Source organism: Salvelinus sp. IW2-2015, linkage group LG26 (genome assembly GCF_002910315.2).
Source record: "Salvelinus sp. IW2-2015 linkage group LG26, ASM291031v2, whole genome shotgun sequence".
Classification (NCBI taxonomy): domain Eukaryota; kingdom Metazoa; phylum Chordata; class Actinopteri; order Salmoniformes; family Salmonidae; genus Salvelinus; species Salvelinus sp. IW2-2015.
The window spans coordinates 17,330,596-17,351,209 of NC_036866.1; the positions used below are offsets into that span (position 1 = coordinate 17,330,596).

The 20,614-nt window shown below is 45.2% G+C and overlaps 1 protein-coding gene and 1 long non-coding RNA gene across 4 annotated transcripts in view; both read left to right on the forward strand.

The window, feature by feature from the left end:
- Positions 1 to 468: 468 nt before the first annotated feature.
- On the forward strand, positions 469 to 6,976 carry LOC139023052 (uncharacterized). Its single transcript, XR_011474190.1, has 3 exons — positions 469 to 793; positions 931 to 981; positions 6,886 to 6,976. It is a non-coding gene; the product is annotated as an uncharacterized lncRNA (long non-coding RNA).
- Positions 6,977 to 10,168: 3,192 nt separating this feature from the next.
- Positions 10,169 to 20,614, forward strand: part of wwp2 (WW domain containing E3 ubiquitin protein ligase 2) — a 47,995-nt gene continuing 37,549 nt past the window's right edge. For all 3 annotated transcript variants that reach the window (XM_023970816.2, XM_023970818.2, XM_023970817.2), the window contains exon 1: positions 10,169 to 10,253. The gene's annotated coding sequence lies outside the window, so the exon portion shown is untranslated. The remainder of the gene's footprint in view (positions 10,254 to 20,614) is intronic.

Consider the following 20,614-nt stretch of genomic DNA (forward strand, 5'->3'; position numbering starts at 1 on the left):
CAAATAATATATAGTAGCCTAATAATCACTATGCAAATTGCTTCACAGACAGTGAAGTTCACTATTTTTTTCAAGTAATTTTAACATTGATGAAGATTATAGCAATGCTTGCAAGTTCCAACAAGACAAACTGATTTTCCCCAGATAGAAGTTGATGTGGATATCTTGATTTTACTTTTGAATTTGGTCTCATGTGCTGTGACACAATCAACACAGAGGCTGAGATGTCTGCAGCAGAAACTGAGGCCTGTGTCTACTCCTATTCTTCACTTGAAGAGGAAGACACATGCCAGTACTATGGCAGTTCCGGCTCTGATCCTCCCATTGAACCACATCCAGACATTGACATGTTCTGGTRCACATTAATATTAAAAGTATACCTATAAGTCTCCAGATCTTCCCATGATCCCAGTGTTATTGACAGAATAACATGTAGGCTTCATTTTGTCACAATAGCATGTTGACTTCACAAACTATAGAGAGATATTCAACTGGATCATTATCCTTCTGGTGAGACATTCTCTCTGGATACTAAATGAGCTATGCAGGGAAAGAGAAGAGACCAATAGTGTATTTTGTTTGGGTTTTTCCCCTCAGATCCCGACCCATGCTCACCTGTTCCTGGATAACTTTATACAGTGAGTACATGACACACACACAATTTGCAATTCATGTGTTTTATTTTTTCTCTGACCTCTTTTGAACAGCCATGGCTTCTTAATTGATTTGAGGAAGATCTTGGAACACCTTATGGAGGACAATTATGACTGGCCATCTGTCTACCTCATACTGGGTGAGGCTTTGTCATCCCTGAACTATTGTCAGCTTTGATAAACAGTACTCTACCTCAACCAACTGCACAAGGAATATACTGTTCATGAATATGAGTAATAAACTCACTCATCCTTCATRCTTCTCTCACCCTTGCAGCTGCCAATATGTTTGCAATTGCTGCTCTGCTACTTGAGGTGTCTGGATAAGGTGAGACAAGTCTACCCCGGCTTTTCAAATAGGAGAGGCTCAGCTATGTGAACTGTCTCACAAAGGTTGATGTGTTGATTCTAGGGAACAGTGTCCCCCAGTGCATGGTGCTGTTTACACCTGGGGCACTTGGGATAACTGACACTTTTTCCTGCTGTCACCATTCTATATGATTCTTCAAAATCAACAGTTAAATACCACAAATATGATCTGCACAGATATTGACCTGCACTTAAAATTCCAGGTTATRGCTCAGTTGCTATATATCAGATATACAGTGACAAGAAAAAGTATGTGAACCCTTTGGAATTACCTGGATTTCTGCATAGATTAGTCATAAAATGTATCTGATCTTCATCTTAGTCACAACAATAGACAAGTAGTGTGCTTAAACTAATAACACACAAATTGTATTTTTCTTGTCTATATTGAATACATCATTTAAACATTCAGTGTAGGTTGGAAAAAATTAGAGATCTCAGAAGACTTAAGAATTGTTGACTTGCATAAAGCTGGAAGGGTTACAAAAGTATCTCTAAAAGCCTTGATGTTCATCAGTCCACGGTAAGACAAATTGTCTATAAATTGAGAAAGTTCAGCACTGTTGCTACTCTCCCTAGGAGTGGCCRTCCTGCAAAGAGGACTGCAAGAGCACGGCGCGGAATGCTCAATGAGGTTAAGTATCCTAGAGTGTTAGCTAAAGACTTACAGAAATCTCTGGAACATGCTGACATCTCTGTTGACAAGTCTACGATACGTAAAACACTAAAGAATGGTTTTCATGGGAGGACACCACGGAAGAACCCACTGCTGTCCAAAAAAAAACATTGCTGCAAGTCTGAAGTTTGCAAAAGTGCACCTGGATGTTCCACAGCGCTACTGGCAAAATATTCTGTGGACAGATGAAACTACAGTTGAGTTGACAGAAAAATTTATTCAAGTTTATCAAGACATTTTGCAGGAGAATGTTAGGCTATCTGTCCGCCAATTGAAGTTCAACAGAAGTTGGGTGATGCAACAGGACAACGACCCAAAACACAGAAGTAAATCAACAACAGAATGGCTTCAACAGAAGATGATATGCCTACTGGAGTGGCCCAGTCAGAGTCCTGACCTCAATCCGATTGAGATGCTGTGGCATGACCTCAAGAAAGCAGTTCACACCAGACATCCAAAGAATATTGCTGAACTGAAACAGTTTTGTAAAGAGTGTGGTAAACCGTGGGGTGTTGGGTTGAGCATGCAGAGATTGACACAGAGACAGGCAGGCTTTAGTCTGCAAAAACAACTTTATTAAACACAGTAAATAAACATAAAAGAAAATCACTTAAGTTTGGCTCGGTCCTTCTCTACCGTGGCTTGGTGTCGGTCTCTCCCCGTTATCTATCGCGGATGCCACCGTGCTCCTTTTATTTAGCCTCCATGGCTRGTTGGCACTTTCCTCTAATTACCTCCACTTAGAGCTGTCCGTGTCGGGGTGCCCAGCTCCCGTATTCCCAGCAGAAGAAGCAAACGTCGCCCCACGTACCTCCCCTCTATTACCATCCCCCAGGGTAGATCTCCTGGGATACCCCCCCCCCTTAGCATGCCTCCCTCCCAGTCAGGGCTAAGGGCTAGGTTTGCAACCCCCCGGGATAGGGCGTCCGCATTGCCGTGCTGGGCCCTAGAACTGTGGATGACAGAAAGAGAATCACTGTAAGGACAGGAACCAGCGGGTGACACGGTCATTCGTGTCAGTGATCAGGGTGAACTTCCTCCCGAGGTGGTAATACTTGTGCCCACTTCACGGCGAGGCACTCCTTCTCAACAATGGAGTATTTCTTCTCCCTCAGGAGGAGTTTCCTGCTGACATACATGATGGAGTGCTCCTCGCCATCTTGCTCTTGGGACAAAACGGCCCCTACCCCTGTGTCAGACGCATCTGTCTGGACCAGGAGGTTTTTTGAGAAGTCCGGGGTGACGAGTACCGGGTGTGAACATAGCGCATCCTTCAGGGCCTCTGTGTCCTCCGTCCATCGCACCGTCTGGGGTGGTCGTGCCTTCGTTAAGTCTGTGAGGGGAGAAGCTATTGCGGCAAAGTTTAGGTACAAATCTACTGTAGTACCCTGCTAACCCCAGGAATGACTTCACCTGACTCTTGGTTCTAGGTTACCGGCCATCCCCTAATGGCAGCGATTTTCTTTTCTTGGGTTTCACATTTCCCCTCCCGACCTGATAGCCCAGGTACTCCACCTCGGCGTAGCCCAGCTTGCACTTGTGGGGGTTCGCGGTCAGACCTGCATCCCTTAGCGCATCCACCATGGCCTGTAACCTACAAAGATGCGACTCCCARCTGTCACTGCACAATTATGTCGTCCAGAAAAGCAGCGGTGTACTCACCGTGCGGCCGCAGGACGCAGTCCATGATTCGCTGAAAGGTCGCTGGTGCCCCGTGGAGCCCGAAAGGCAGAACCCGGTAGTGGTATAGCCCCCCCTGGGTGGAGAAGGAAGGCTTCTCCCAGGAGGCCGCTGCCAGTGGCAGCTGCCAGTACCCCTTCGTCAGGTCCAAGGTGCTGACGTATCTCGCCAACCCCAAGCGGTCGATCAGTTCGTCCACCCGGGGCATGGGGTAGGCATCGAACTTACGGACCTTGTTCAGGCCCCGGAAGTCATTACAGAAGTGGAAGGTTCCGTCCGGTTTCGGAACCAGCACTATGGGGCTAGACCACTCACTGTGTGACTCCTCCAGTACCCCCATTTCTAGCATTGTCGCCACTTCCCGCTGGACCGCCACCCTCCGGGCTTTTGGTATCCGGCATGGCCATTTACGCACTTTTTGTCCTGGACGGGTGTGGATATGATGTTCCACGAGATCCGTGCGCCCTGGCACCTCGGAGAACATGGACGTCTTCCGCTGGACCAACTCTGAGCTCTTGTCGTTGGGTCGGGCTGAGGTGTTCCCCCATTGCAACTTCGACCGAGGGTGGGCCCTGCTGTGGCCACCCGCTCGAATGGCACTCCTAGAATGGGCAAAGGAACCAAAGGGTTTTGATAATGCACCCTCGGAGCTGTGATCTGGCACTCCGGACAACTACGGCAGTAGTCCTCCACGGCACGCTTGACTCCGGGCCAGTGGAACCGGTTCCAGATCCGCTCCCTGGTTTTCTCCATCCCCAGGTGTGCCCCAAGCAGGTGAGTGTGGCCAAGCTGCAACACAGTCCTAACATACTGGCTGGGTATGAGTAACAAGTCTTTTGTCTCCCTACTATGCTTTACTACCTGATACAATAAATTATGCTTGATTGCGAAGTGGGGGTAGCGCCAATCACTTATCCCAGGTAACAGTACGCCATCCACCACAATCACCTGGCCCCTAGCGCTCTGGAGATTGGGGTCTTCTAACTGGGCCATCCCGAACTGACCCGTGAGGATTCCGGTGCCAGGAGGTCCGTCTAGGGCCTCCACCTCCATAAAGGGGAGCCTGAGGTCTTCCTCACATGGTGGCTCGCTTGCCGGAGCGGGGTTGTCTCCCTCCTCCGGGTCCGACTAGGGCCCAGTGGACACCTCTCGTGGCGTGGGTTGGGTTGCACAGGCCACCGTCCTTTTTCCTTTTCTTCCATGCTTGCCTCTCCAGGTCCCTCCTCCACAGGGCCTGGAAGAGAGGGCAGTCTCGACCGAGGAGAATGGACACGGGTAGGTTAGGAACAGCTCCCACGCGCATCTGGCACTTCCCCCTTGGGGTGGTTATCMTCACTGGCACCGTTGGGTACCTCTTCGTGTTCCCGTGTACACAGGACACTGTCACCTGCTCGTCCCCCGGTTCCTCCTTCCCCTCTCGTGAGAGCCACTGCGGGTGGGCCAGGTTCACCATGCTGCCGGAGTCCAGCAGAGCGCTGGTGTCGATGCCATCGATTCGTACAGGAACCATCGGAGGGGCCRTCTCGGTGTGTGCTCAACAGGAGGTGACGTAACTCGCCATCCAGGTTACCCCAGAGCTGGGGAATGCGGAGGGCATGGCCTCCTCTCGGCCGGGACAGCTCCACACACTCATAGCAACGTCTCTGATCTGGGTCCAGCAGCCGCCGACGTATGTTTGGGTCACCCTCCTGCTTCACAGCCTCGGCTGGTTTCGTCCGTGCCCCCCTTCAGCCCCTCACCTCTCTGTGTTGTTCGTCCCCCTCGCCACGTCTCCTCTCTCCGCTCGAGCCCCTCAGCAGGTCCTGGCTGTTCTGGTGAATTTCTATCGCGGTCAGAAATTCCTCCAGGCTCTGGGGGTTCTGCATGCTCACCGTCTTCTTCATCTCGTATGGCTGGGCCCGAAGGCATTCATCCAGGACGAGCTTGTAGCATCGGGAGGGACAGTACTTCCGTCAGTAGCCAGCCCTTGGTCAGGTGCACCAGGTCGCTCATCTGAGCACGGGGGAAAAGGGTGGGGTAAAAGGCCCAGTCGTGGACCAGCTGTGCACGGCGTGCGAGATTGAACCCATAACGGCTCAGTATCTCCCGTTTGAGTCCCTCATAATTTGCGGCCTGGTCAGTGTTCAAATCAAAGTAGGCCTTCCCAGAGAGGTAGGGTGCCAACAGGCTGGCCCACTTGGGCTGGGTCCATACTTCCCTCTGGGCCGTCCTCTCGTAGGTGCACAAAAACGACTCCACGTCATCTATCTCCCTTAATTGAACCGGGAACTGATTCGGGCCAGACTCCTGAGCCCTCCCAACCTTCAACTGGGCTACCTCCACCACCAGTCTGCGATTTTGTTGGTGCTGCTCCTCCAGTGCTTGCTCCTGGAGAGCCTGTTGCTTCTGCTGGCTGAGGATGAACTGAGCCACCAGCTCCTTCATGGTAATCTCCGTACGCTCGACCCCACGGCACCCAAAGCTACTGAGATGCCCGCATTCTCCACCATATGTGGTAAACCGTGGGCTGTTGGGTTGAGCGTGCAGAGATTGACACAGAGACAGGGAGGCTTTAGTCCGCAAAAACAACTTTACTAACAAAGAAAATCAATTAGGTTTGGCTCGGTCCTTCTTCTCTACTGTGGCTTGGTTTCGGTCTCTCCCCGTTCTCTCTCGCGGTGTGCCACCGTGCTCCTTTTATTTGGTCTCCACGGCTGGTTGGCACTTTCCTCTAATTACCTCCACTTAGAGCTGTCCGTGTCGAGGTGCCCAGCTCCCGTATTCCCAGCAGAGGGAGCTAACGTCGCCTCACGTACCTCCCCTCTATTACCACCCCCAGGGTAGACCTCCAGGGATACCACAAGAGGAATGGTCCAAAATTCCTCCTTACCGTTGTGCAGGTCTGATCCTCAACTACAGAAAACGTTTGGTTGAGTTTATTGCTGCCAAAGGAGGGTCAACCAGTTATTAAAKCCAAGGGTTCACATACWTTTCCCACCCTGCACTGTGAATTTTTACACTGTGTGTTCAATAAAGTTGGTGTCGTCAGGGGGTCGGTTTCATATCSAGGGATATCTGTTCGAACCAGTTTGTTTTTTTACTTTCTAGTGTTAGTGGGTGCAGTAGTTACTGATGGTTGGTTTGATGCTGTTACCACTGATTGTGGGTAGTGGAGGGTGAAGAGAATTATTCTCTTGTTCAAATGAAATTAAATCACATTTTATTGGTCACATAGACATGTTTAGCAGATGTTATTGTGGGTGTCGCGAAATGCTTGTGTTTCTAGCTCCAACACTGCAGTAATATCAAACAAGTAATATCTAAAACGTTCACAACAATACACACAATACAAACAATAAAATACACACAAATGTAAAGGAAATGGAATTAAGAATATGTAAATATTTGGAAGAGCATTGTCGGTGCAGCATAGATTAAAATACAGTAGAATAGAATACAGTATATACATATGAGATGAGTAATGTTCACTCTGAATACCTCTTCTCCACCGGCGGTGTTTTGGATCAGCCTCTGGAATCAGTTCAATTGCCCTGGGGGGTTTGAATAAAAGATCCAGTTCGGGAAAGTTGTATTCCTGGTCGTAATGCTGGTAATGCTGGTGAGTTACCGCCGCTCTGATATCCAAAAGTTATTTTTGTCTGTATGTAATAACACAAAAACATTTCTGGGCTAATAATGTAAGAAATAACACATAAAAAACAAAAAACGCAAAGTTTGTATTCTTGTTGTGGTAAACATCTGTATTCTGCTCCCAAGTGGTGCAGCGGTCTAAGGCACTGCATCTCAGTGCTAGAGGCATCACTACAGAACCTTGTTTGATTCCAGGCTGTATCACAACCAGACGTGATTGCAAGTCCCATAGGGTGGCGCACAATTGGCCCAGTGTCGTCCGGGTTAGGGTTTGGCTGGGGTAGGCCGTCATTGTAAATAAGAATTTATTCTTAACTGACTTGCCTAGTTAAAAAAATATATATACGTTTTCCAGGGACTGACAAGTGTATATTACATGAAACAAACGAACACATAGAACACCTAAATATTAAAGGTGAGAACAATTCTTCTTTCTTGGCGTACACAATTTCTAGTTGTAGACAAAGAACACATAGACAGTTAATGATATTGACTGTGCTCTGTGTCAGACCTTTACTTCTTCCTCCTGGCACCCACTCTATGCTACCAGTGAGACTTCCCCTTGACCCACAGGGTCCAAATCAACGTCCTTTGTGAGAGGCTGGTAAAAATGGTGAGATGAGGGCCACACTATTATCCACCCTCTTAATTTTTGCCTCTTCTTTCAGGTGGTCTTTACTCAAATGATGGTGGTAATCATGCAGCAGGTGATATGTTTATGTATTAAATGAATGTGTTTGTACTGTGATTGAATAACTGTGATCCTCAACACAGGGGCCCCACAAGTATGTGTGCTCAGCCCCCTCTTGAACTCCCTGTTCAACCATGACTGCGTGACCGAGCACACCTCCAACTCAATTATCAAGTTTGCAGACGACACAACGGTAGTAGGCCTGATTACCAACAATGACGAGACAGCCTACAGGGAGAAGATGAGGGCCCTGGCGGAGTCATGCCAGGAAAATAACATGTCTCTCAACATCAATAAAATGAAGGAGCTGATCGTGGACTTCAGGAAACAGCAGAGGGAGCACCCCCACAACCACATCGACAGGGCCGCAGTGGAGAAGGTGAAAATCTTCAAGTTCCTCTGCGTACACATCACTGACATTCTGAAATGGTCCATCCACACAGATAGTGTAGTGAAGAAGGCGCAACAGCGCCTCTTCAACCTCAAGAGGCTGAAGAAATTCAGCTTGGCCCCTAAGACCCTCACAAACTTTTACAGATGCACCATGAAGAGCATCCTGTCAGGTTGTATCACTGCCTGATACGGCAACTTCACCACCCACAACCGCAGGGCTCTAGAGAGGGTGGGCAGAACGGCAACTTCACCACCCACAACCGCAGGGCTCTAGAGAGGGTGGTGTCGTCTGCCCAACGCATCACCGGGGGTACACTGCCTGCTCTCCAGGACACCTACAGCACCCAATGTCACAGGAAGGACAAAAAGATCATCAAGGACATCAACCACCCGCGGCACGGCCTGTTCACCCCACTATCATCCAGAAGGTGAGGTCAGTACAGGTGCATCAAAGCTGGGACCAAGAGACTGAAAAACAGCTTCTATCTCAAGGCCATCAGACTGTTAAATAGTCATCACTAGCCGGCCTCCACCCAGTACCCTGCCCTGAACTTATACACTGTCACTAGCCGGCTACCACCCGGTTACTCAAACCTGCACCTTGAGGCTGCTGCCCTATGTACATAGACATAAAATCACTGGTCACTTTAATAATGGAACACTGGTCAGTGGTCACTAATAATGTTTACTTATTGTTTTACTAATTTCATATGTATACTGTATTCTAGTCAATGTCATCCTATTTAACTATTGCTGTATATACTATCCTATCCTATGTATTCTACAGATATACTAAATATCCTATCCACTTCCTGTCCATAATGTCTTTAATGTCTATAAATTCCAGCACATATATATATTTATACTCCAGACTCCGACATTGCTCGTCCTAATATTTATATATTTCCTAATTCCATTATTTTACTTTTAGATCTGTGTGTATTATTGTGAATTGTTAGATATTACTCAACTGCTGGAGCTAGGAACACAAGCATTTCGCTACAACCGCAATAACATCTGTGTATGTTTTTGATTTGATTTATGTATAAACATTTTGTTTGTTTTGTTGTGCCAGTATGTCATTGCTCTGCCCTTGCACAACTGTCGTCTAGGGATCTTCATCATGACACTATTTCAGGGGTAACTATGGCAGTGGGCTGGTGTGGCTGTGCGAGCTACTGGGTCCTTCTCTGGCTGTGATTATCTATTTCCACGACCACTACATGAGTCACCATGGCCAATGTCCTCCTGGACTGTCCGCTGCTGACTGTTTGTCATGATCACTCACTTATACTGACTTTGGATAGGCTCCAGCACTTTTTGATATCTTTGAAAGACTACTGTCCAGTTTAGCATTCGTCCATTTGTAGGGAGTCATCACAGCCTTAATCTACCCCACAACTATTCATAATTATTTTGAATTTGAATCTTTGGAGCCTGTGTCCTGTCATTATGTGACTCAATCACACATGAAAGATAGGGCTGCTTATTCACTGTTCACAAGTCACCCAACGTTTACTGTAGGTTTATGGATCATAGCCAACTTTTTTCAGACTACTGGTAACTAACTGCCTGGTGAAAACTATTGGGAAACCACACCGTGTTGAGTTCAAGCACAGAATGAATTATACAGTATAGCTTCCAATTGAATTGTGCTGTTAATTCTTTACTGGGCAACCACACCATGTTGAATTCACACACAGTGTGAACGGAGTGAAGTACACTATATAGCTGAATTGTACTTGATACTTTGGCAAGCTTATAAAGCTATAAGAAATGTGATAGTTGTGATGTGCTTGCCCTCTTACCGAGATTTCATAAACTGTCAGAACTTTCTAGGAAGACAATTTMTATTGTATGTATATATTGTTTTGACTTTTTTTCAGATAGTTTGTGTATTTGTGATTATCTTTCCAGTACGTGTTCTCCTTTTTGTCACATATAGGTTTGCCGATAAAGGGGGGCAAATGTACTTTTAAATAAACATGCATTGTTATCTTTGGTTTATTATAGCGGTCAAATGACCGTAACTGTATTTGCATGTTGTGAACCACAATTCATTGCGCTAGCCTTTTACTGTGAATCACGTGACCCCGTCATTGAGGTAGGCGGAAATGAAAGTTAACCAGCTAGCGGTACCAGAGGACCACAGCTGAAAAAGGTATTTATGAGAAAATAAACGAAATACGTTGCCAGCAATGTCAAGTAAAACAGGGTTGTAGAAAACATTTCTTCAATAGTACACATTTATCTAACTACCTTTACGAGAAAAGGTGGCTGTCATGTCCTTATGCCCACACAAAGCTGTTAACTAGCTAGGAGCTATAACGTTAGCTCACCATCTTCCGTGTTTTGTTTTTGTGCGCAGGGTATTTAAATATGGAGGCAATGAGCCAATTTGAGTTGTTGATGTGTACAGTTAATCGATGTACATTAAGCTAGTAGTTATCAGCAAATGCGATGTCTCACCCTGTGCATCTTACACGCAGTAAATGTTTAGGTTCCCTTTTGTTGGGATCACACCAAAGATGGTGGATAAATGAAGATAGTCACTCCGTTCGTTTACCAATGAAAAAAATTGTCAACTCAATTTTCATTGGTCACATACACGTGTTTAGCAGATGTTATTGCGGGCGTAGCGAAATGCTTGTGTTTCTAGCTCCAACAGTGCAGTAATACCTAACAACAATACACACATCTAAAGTAATGGAATTAAGAATATATAAATATTTGGATGAGCAATGTCGGCGCGGCATAGACTAAAATACAGTAGAATACAGTATATACATATGAGGTTAGTTATGCAAACATTATTAATGTGACTAGTGTTCCATTATTAAAGAGGCCAGTGATTTCAAGTCTATGTATATAGGGCAGCAGCCTCTAACACGGAACCCAAACTGACTGCACTCGTGCGCTATCGTGCATACATTTATTTTGCCCCCCCACACCAAACGCGATCACGACACGCAGGTTAAAATATCAAAACAAACTCTGAACCAATGACATTCATTTGGGGACAGGTCTAAAAGCATTAAACATGTATGGCAATTTAGCTAGCTAGCTTGCACTTGCTAGCTAATGTTAATTTGTCCTATTTAGCTAGCTTTCTGTTGCTAGCTAATTTGTCATGGGTTATAAACATTGAGTTGTTATTTTACCTGAAATGCACAAGGACCTCTACTCCGACAATTAATCCACACATAAAACGGTCAACCGAATCGTTTCTAGTCATCTCTCCTCCTTCCAGACTTTTTCATCTTTGAACTTATATGGTGATGCATCTAAACTTTCATTGTATTACCACGACAACTGGCAACAAAGTTYGTCTTTCAATCACCCACGTGGGTATAACCAATGAGGAGATGGCACGCGAGTACCTGCTTCTATAAACCAATGAGGAGATGGGAGAGGCAGGACTTTCAGTGCGATCTGCGTCAGAAATAGGAACAACTTCTATTTTAGCCCTTGGCGTCGCAGATGCTCGTTGGCACAATAATTGAATAACATGGATTTCAAAATGTATTTTGCGACGGTCGCGCATGCGACGTGTCCGGTCTGGTCAGCATGTAAGGCGCTAGTGATGGCTATTTAACAGTCTGATGACCTTGAGATAGAAGCTGTTTTTCAGTCTCTCGGTCCCAGCTTTGATGGACCTGTACTGACCTCGCTTTCTGGATGATAGCTGGGTGAACAGGCAGTGGCTCGGGGGATTGTTATCATTTGATCTTTTTGGCCTTCGTGTGACATTGGGTGCTGAAGATGTCCTGTAGGGCAGGTAGTTTGCCGCCACCATCTGGAGAGCCCTGCGGTTGCGGGCGGTGCAGTTGCCGTACCAGGCGGTGATACAGCCCGACAGGATGCTCTCAATTGTGCATCTGTGAAAGTTTGAGTGTTTTTTATGTSCCAAGCCAAATATCTTCAGCCTTCTTCACAATACTGACTGTGGGTGTACCATTTCAGTTTGTCAGTGATGTGTACGCCGAGGAGCAAGTGGGTCAGATCTGATGGCTAGTTAACGGTTTGTTTTTGGGGTAACGTTTATGCTGGACCGAAAATGTGTATTGTAGGACGTGATAACACCCAGATATGACTAAACTATTCAAGCTACGACTGTCTCCTATGACTATCTCATAGTGCAGGGGTTCCCTAACATTTTCACCCATGCCTCACGCGTGTGCCTCGTCTATTTCTATGGGCACAAGCACTGTTCATGACACAAACTGTTCACACCCCTCTTATTGGCAGAGAGAAAATGTTGCAGGTTTAAAGCTTGTTTCCTGCAATTCTGCACATTTTGTCATTGGGTGCAGAGAAAATGTTGCTGTTTTAAAGCTCATTTTATTGCAATTCAATAAGTTTGCCATGTCTAATGTGTATTCATGTGATATTTGAGTGACTTGAACCTTACTATAAAATCTATGGACTAATAAATCTAGCTAAAAAAAAGATCTGACATGGGCTAATTGATCTGGGCATTTCTGACAAGTTATAAATAGCTCTCTAAAGTATGCAATGACTGACATGATGAGGAAAACTGATGACACACTACCCAATTTCGAAATTGCACCTTGTGCATTTTACTTTTACAACTTTCAACAAAGTCATTCTGATAAGTGTTCAATTGGGTTGGGAGCTGGAGACTGAGATGGCCATGGCATATGTTTGACATAGTTTTCATGCTCATCAAACCATTCAGTGACCACTCGTGCCCTGTGGATGGAAACATTGTCATTCTATGAGGGCAAAGCCATGGTAGTAAACATTAAAAATGTTTATACATGACCCTAAGCATGATGGGATGTTAATTGCTTAATTAACTCCGGAGCCAAACCTGTGTGAAAGCACCCAGTTCAATGTAACATTTCTAGGTTTACGCTACTACATGTAGAATGGTGCCGGAGAGGATGGCTGACGTTTTACGTGCTCCTAACCAAATGTGTTATTTGGTAGTTTTTTTTGCATTGTTTGTAACTTATTTTTGAACTTATTTTGTACATAGTGTTGCTGCTACCATCTCTTATGACCGAAAATAGCTTCTGGACATCAGAACAGCGATTACTCACCACAAACTGGTAGAAGCTTTTTCCTTTAAAGTCCAGAAGCTATTTCAGAGTCCAACGTGAAGGACATACTGCTTTCCCGGGAACAGGCCCAAATCCCCGTTATTTGCGTGAAGAGAAGATGGAGAAAAAGGAGGCGGAGGTCAGGTTGCCTTCTGAGAATCCATAGGCGAGCGAGTAAACCCCCACTGCCGTCCGTTCTGTTGGCAAACATGCAATCATTGGAAAATAAAATTGATGACCTACGAGCAAGATTAAACTACAAACAGGACATTAAAAACAGTAATATCTTATGTTTCACCGAGTCGTGGCTGAACGACAACATGAACAACATACAGCTGGCGGGTTTTACACTGTATCGGCAGGACAGAACAGCAGCCTCTGCTAAGACAAGGGGTGGCGGTCTATGTATATTTGTAAACAACAGCTTGTGAACGATATCTAAGGAAGTCTCAAGGTTTTGCTCGCCTGAGGTAGAGTATCTCATGATAAGCAGTAGACCACACTATCTACCTAGAGAGTTTTCATCTGTATTTTTCGTAGCTATCTACATTCCACCACAGACCAATGCTGGCACTAAGATTGCACTCAATGAGCTGTATACTGCCATAAGCAAACAGGAAAACCCTCATCCAGAGGCGGCACTCCTAGTGGCCGGGGACTTTAATGCAGGGAAACTTAAATCCTTTTTACCACATTTCCACCAGCATGTTAAATGTGCAACCAGAGGGGAAAAATATCTAGACCACCTTTACTCCACACACAGAGATGCGTACAAAGCTCTCCCTCCATTTGGCAAATCTGACCATAATTCTATCCTCCTGATTCCTGCTTACAAGCTAAAATGAAAGCAGGAAGCAACAGTGACTCGGTCAATGAAACAGTGATCAGATGAAGCAGATGCTAAACTACAGAACTGTTTTGCTATCACAGACTGGAATATGTTCCGCGATTCTTCCGATGGCATTGAGGTGTACACCACATCAGTCACTAGCTTTATCAATAAGTGCATCGATGACGTCGTCCCCACAGTGACTGTTTGTACATACCCCAACCAGAAGTCATGGATTACAGGCAACATCCGCACTGAGCTAAAGGGTAGAGCTGCCTCTTTCAAGGAGCGGGACTCTAACCCGGAAGCTTATAAGAAATCCCGCTATGCACCAGCTGTTCCGGACAACAGTGTGATCACGCTCTCCGCAGCCGATGTGAGTAAGACCTTTAAACAGGTCAACATTCGCAGGGCCAGACGGAGTATGTGTACTGCGAGCATGCCCTGACCAACTGGCAATTGTCTTCACTGACATTTTCAACCTCTCCCTGCCTGAGTCTGTAATACCAACATGTTTTAAGAAGACCACCATAGTGCCTGTGACCAAAAACACTAAGATAACCTGCCTAAATGACTACTGACCCATAGCACTCACGTCTGTAGCCATGAAATGCTTTGAAAGGCTGGTCATGCCTCACATCAACACTATTATCCCAGAAACCCTAGACCCACTCCAATTTGCATACTGCCCTAAGAGATCCACAGATGATGCAATCTCTATTGCACTCAACACTGCCCTTTCCCACCTGGAGAAAAGGAACACCTATGCGAGAATGCCATTCCTTGACTACAGCTCAGCGTTCAACACCATAGTGCCCTCAAAGCTCATCACTAAGCTAAGGACCCTGGGACTAAATACCTCCCTCTGCAACTGGATCCTGGACTTCCTGATGGGCCACCCCAGGTGGTGAGGGTAGGTAACAACACATCTGCCACGCTAATCCTCAACACGGTGGCCCCTCAGGGGTACCTGCTTAGTCCCCTCCTGTACTCCCTGTTCACTCATGACTCCATGGCCAGGCACGACTCCAACACCATCATTAAGTTTGCCGATGACACAACCATGGTAGGCCTGATTACCGACGAGACGGTCAGAGACCTGGCCGTGTGGTGCCAGGACAACAACCTCTCCCTCAACGTGATCAAGACAAAGGAGATGATTGTGGACTGCAGGAAAAGGAGGACCGAGCACGCCCCCATTCTCATCAACGGGGCTGTAGTGGAGCAGGTTGAGAGCTTCAAGTTCCTTGGTGTCCAAATCACCACCAAACTATCATGGTCCAAACTAGGTTTGTAAATTTTGGGGAGGTGGAAGCTTTCTGTGGGAATTAACGGAAATATATGCAAATTAATATTAATACTATTTAAATGTAGATGTTTTCTGCATTGGATATATTTACCATATAATATGGAGAGACAAACAAACCTTTTACCTTTTGGGGGGTGGAAGGTAGCCTAGTGGTTATAGCGTTGAGCCAGTAACCGAAATGTTACTAGATCGAATCCCCCGAGCTGACAAGGTAAAAGTCCGTTCTGCCCCTGAACAAGGCAGTTAACACACTGTTCCAAGGCCGTCATTTTAAATAAGAATTTGTTCTTAACTGACTTGCCTAGTTACAGTTGAAGTCGGAAGTTTATATACACTTAGGTTGGAGTCATTAAAACTTGTTTTTCAACCACTGCACAAATTTCTTGTTAACAAACTATAGTTTTGGATAATCGGTTAGGACATCTACTTTGTGCATGACACAATACATTTTTCCAACAATTGTTTACAGACAGATTATTTCACTTATAATTCATTGTATCACAATTCCAGTGGGTCAGAAGTTTACATACACTAAGTTGACTGTGCCTTTAAACAGCTTGGAAAATTCCAGAAAATGTCATGGCTCTATAAGCTTTTGATAGGCTAATTGACATCATTTGAGTCAATTGGAGGTGTACCTGTGGATGTATTTCAAGGCCTACCTTCAAACCCAGTGCCTCTTTGCTTGACATCATGGGAAAATCAAAAGAAATCAGCCAAGACCTCCACAAGTCTTGTTCATCCTTGGGAGCAATTTCCACGTTCCACGTTCATCTGTACAAACAATAGTACGCAAGTATAAATAGCATGGGACCATGCAGCCGTCATACCGACCAGGAAGGAGACGCGTTCTGTCTCCTAGAGATGAATGTACTTTGGTGCGAAAAGTGCAAATCAATCCCAGAACAACAAGGACCTTGTGAAGATGCTGGAGGAAACAGGTACAAAGTATCTACAAAGGGAACACTTAAACAACACAATGTAACTCCAAGTCAATCACACTTCTGTGAAATCAAACTGTCCACTTAGGAAGCAACACTGATTGACAATACATTTCACATGCCTGTTTGTGCAAATGGAATAGACAACAGGTGGAAATTATAGGCAATTAGCAAGAACACCCCAATAAAGGAGTGGTTCTGCAGGTGGTGACCACAGACCATTTCTCAGTTCCTATGCTTCCTGGCTGATGTTTTGGTCACTTTTAAATGCTGCGGTGCTTTCACTCTAGTGGTAGCATGAGACGGAGTCTACAACCCACACAAGTGGCTCAGGTAGTGCAGCTCATCCAGGATGGCACATCAATGCAAGCTGTGGCAAGAAGGTTTGCTGTGTCTGTCAGCGTAGTGTCCAGAGCATGGAGGCGCTACCAGGAGACAGGCGAGTACATCAGGAGACGTGGAGGTGGCCGTAGGAGGGCAACAACCCAGCAGCAGGACCGCTACCTCCGCCTTTGAGCAGGAGGAGCACTGCCAGAGCCCTGCAAAATGACCTCCAGCAGGCCACAAATGTGCATGTGTCTGCTCAAACGGTCAGAAACAGACTCCATGAGGGTGGTATGAGGGTCCGACGTCCACGAGGGGGTTTGTGCTTACAGCCCAACACCGTGCAGGACGTTTGGCATTTGCCAGAGAACACCAAGTTGGCAAATTCGCCACTGGCGCCCTGTGCTCTTCACAGATGAAAGCAGGTTAACACTGAGCACATGTGACAGACGTGACAGAGTCTGGAGACGCCGTGGAGAATGTTCTGCTGCCTGCAACATCCTCCAGCATGACCGGTTTGGCGGTGGGTCAGTCATGGTGTGGGGTGGCATTTCTTTGGGGGCCGCACAGCCCTCCATGTGCTCGCCAGAGGTAGCCTGACTGCTATTAGGTACCGAGATGAGATCCTCAGACCCCTTGTGAGACCATATGCTGGTGCGGTTGGCCCTGGGTTCCCCCTAATGCAAGACAATGCTAGACCTCATGTGGCTGGAGTGTGTCAGCAGTTCCTGCAAGAGGAAGGCATTGATGCTATGGACTGGCCCGCCCGTTCCCCAGACCTGAATCCAATTGAGCACATCTGGACATCATGTCTCGCTCCATCCACCAACGCCACGTTGCACCACAGACTGTCCAGGAGTTGGCGGATGCTTAAGTCCAGGTCTGGGAGGAGATGCCTCAGGAGACATCCGCCACCTCATCAGGAGCATGCCCAGGTTGTAGGGAGGTCATACAGGCACGTGGAGGCCACACACCCTAGAGCCCCATTTTGACTTGTTTTAAGGACATTACATCAAGTTGGATCAGCCTGTAGTGTGGTTTTCCACTTTTAGTTTTGAGTGTGACTCCAAATCCAGACATCCATGGGTTGATAAATTTGATTTCCATTGATAATTTTTGTGTGATTTTGTTGTCAGCACATTCAACTATGTAAAGAAAAAAGTATTTAATAAGAATATTTCATTCTTCAGATCTAGGATGTGTTATTTTAGTGTTCCCTTTATTTTTTTGAGCAGTGTATATCCACAGTAAAACAAGTCCTATATCGACATAACCTGAAAGGCCGCTCAGCAAGGAAGAAGCCACTGCTCCAAGACTGCCATACAAAAGCCAGACTATGGTTTGCAACTGCACATGGGGACAAAGTTGTACTATTTGGAGAAATGTCCTCTGGTCTGATGAAACAAAAATAGAACTGTTTGGCCATAATGACCATTTATGTTTGGAGGAAAAAGGGGCCGAAGAACACCTCCCATCCGTGAAGCACGGGGGTGGCAGCATCATGTTGTGGGGGTGCTTTGCTGCAGGAGGGACTGGTGCACTTCAACAATAGATGGCATCATGAGGATGGAAAATTATGTGGATATATTGAAGCAAAATCTCAAGACATCAGTCAGGAGTTAAAGCTTGGTCGCAAATGGGTCTTTCAAATGGACAATGACCCCAAGCATACTTCCAAAGTTGTGGCAAAACGGCTTAACCTCTCTGGTCCCACCTCGATAACAGCCAGTGACAGGACGCCAAATTCAAAACAACAGAAATCCCATAAATCAAATTCCTCAAACATACAAGTATTATACACCATTTTAAAGATAAACTTCTTGTAAATCCAACCACTGTGTCCGATTTCAAAAAGGCTTTACTACGAAAGCACACCATGCGATTATGTTAGGTCAGCGCCTAGTCACAGAAAACCATACAGCCATTTTCCAGCCAAGAAGAGGGCTCACAAAGGTCAGAAATAGCGATTAAATTAATCACTAACCTTTGATCTTCATCAGATGGCACTCCCAGGACTCCATGTTAGACAATAAATGTGTGTTTTGTTCGATAAAGTTCATCTTTATGTCCAAAAACATCATTTGAAATTGGCGCGTTATGTTCAGAAATGCATTGTCTCAAACAAACATCCGGTGAAAGTGCAGAGAGCCACATCAAATTACAGAAATACTCATCATAAACATTGATCTAAGATACAAGTGTTTAACATACGATTAAAGATAAACTTCTCCTTAATGCAACCGCTGTGTCCGATTTCAAAAAGGCTTTACTACGAAAGCACACCATGCGATTATGTTAGGTCAGCGCCTAGCGACAGAAAACCATATAGCCATTTTCCAACCAAGGAGAGGTGTCACAAAAGTCAGAAATAGCGATAAAATTAATCACTTACCTTTGATGATCTTCATCTGATGGCACTCTCAGGTCTCCATATTAGACAACAAATGTTCGTTTTGTTCAATAAAGTTAATCTTTATGTCCAAATACCTCCATTTTGTTGGTGCGTTTAGTTCAGAAATCCAAAGGCACAATGCGCGCTCTCAACATCAAGACGAAAAGTAAAACAAAGTACAATAAAGGTTAGTAAAAACATGTCAAACGATGTTTAAAATCAATCCTCAGGTTGTTTTTGTTATAAATAATCAATAAAATTTCAAACGGACCAAAGCTTCGTCAATAGAAAAGGAGAAACAAGAAAGGCGCGTTCCTGATCACGACTCATGTCTTGAAATTTCCACTGGCCTCTCATTGAAAGTGCTGTATCTCCCTCATTTTTCAGAGTAAACGCCTGAAACAATGCCTAAAGACTGGCCACATGTAGAGGAAGCCATAGATATCGTGAACTGGGTCCTAAGTCTTTGTACGGTGGATAGGCTTTCAATGGAAAAACAGCCTTTCAAAATAATAGTACTTCCTGGTTGCATTTTCCTCAGGTTTTCGCCTGCCATATCAGTTCTGTTATACTCACAGACGTTATTTTAACAGTTTTGGAAACTTTAGAGTTTTCTATCCAAATCTACTAATTATATGCATATCCTAACTTCTGGGCCTGAGTAGCAGGCAGTTTAATTTGGGCACGCTTTTCATCCAAAATTCCGATTGCTACCACAATGTATTGGAGTGGCCATCACAAATCCCTGACCTCAACCCATAGTAAATTTGTGGACAGAACTGTTAAAGCGTGTGCGAGCAAGGAGACCTACAAACCTGACTCAGTTACACCAGCTCTGTCAGGAGGAATGGGCCAAAATTCACCCAACTTATTGTGGGAAACTTTTTGAAGGCAACCCAAAACATTTGACCCAAGTTAAACAATTTAAAGGCAATGCTACCAAATACTAATTGAGTGATTGTAAACTTCTGACCCACTGGGAATGTGATGAAAGAAATAAAAGCTGAAATAAATAATTCTCTCTACTATTATTCTGACATTTCACATTCTTAAAATAAAGTGGTGATCCTAACTGACCTAAGACAGGGAATTTTCACTAGGATTTAAATGTCAGGAATTGTGAAAAAACGAGTTTAAATGTAGTTGGCTAAGGTGTATGTAAACTTCTGACTTCAACTGTAAATAAAGGTTAAATTTAAAAATCATAAGTAGACATAATTGCAAATAATTAAATCCTTCCAATAGAAATAAAAAACTATTTAGTTACAAATTGAACTTAATTAGTTGACTCTTCATATGGGATGATTTCACTGAACAACAAAAGAAAGGGAATATTGAATCATCCCCAATGATCCATCGATCTCCCAGAATCTGTAAAACTATAGTCTAGAAGCTAAAGCTTTGGTTGTCTTCCTCTCAGGCGTCCATGTCTTCTCCCTGGACCTCCTAAATGTCCACTTCTTGAACATCAGACTCTGAGGCCTCATCTTCACTGTCACTTTCCAACCTTGTTGAGGATGGCTTATTGTCAGGCTCAAAAAGCTTCAAATTTGCCCGGATGGCCACCAATTTTTCAACCCTTGTATTGGTCAGCCTGTTGCGTGCTTTGGTGTGTGTGTTCCCAAACAAGGACATTTTGCGCTCTGAGGCGGCTGATGTTG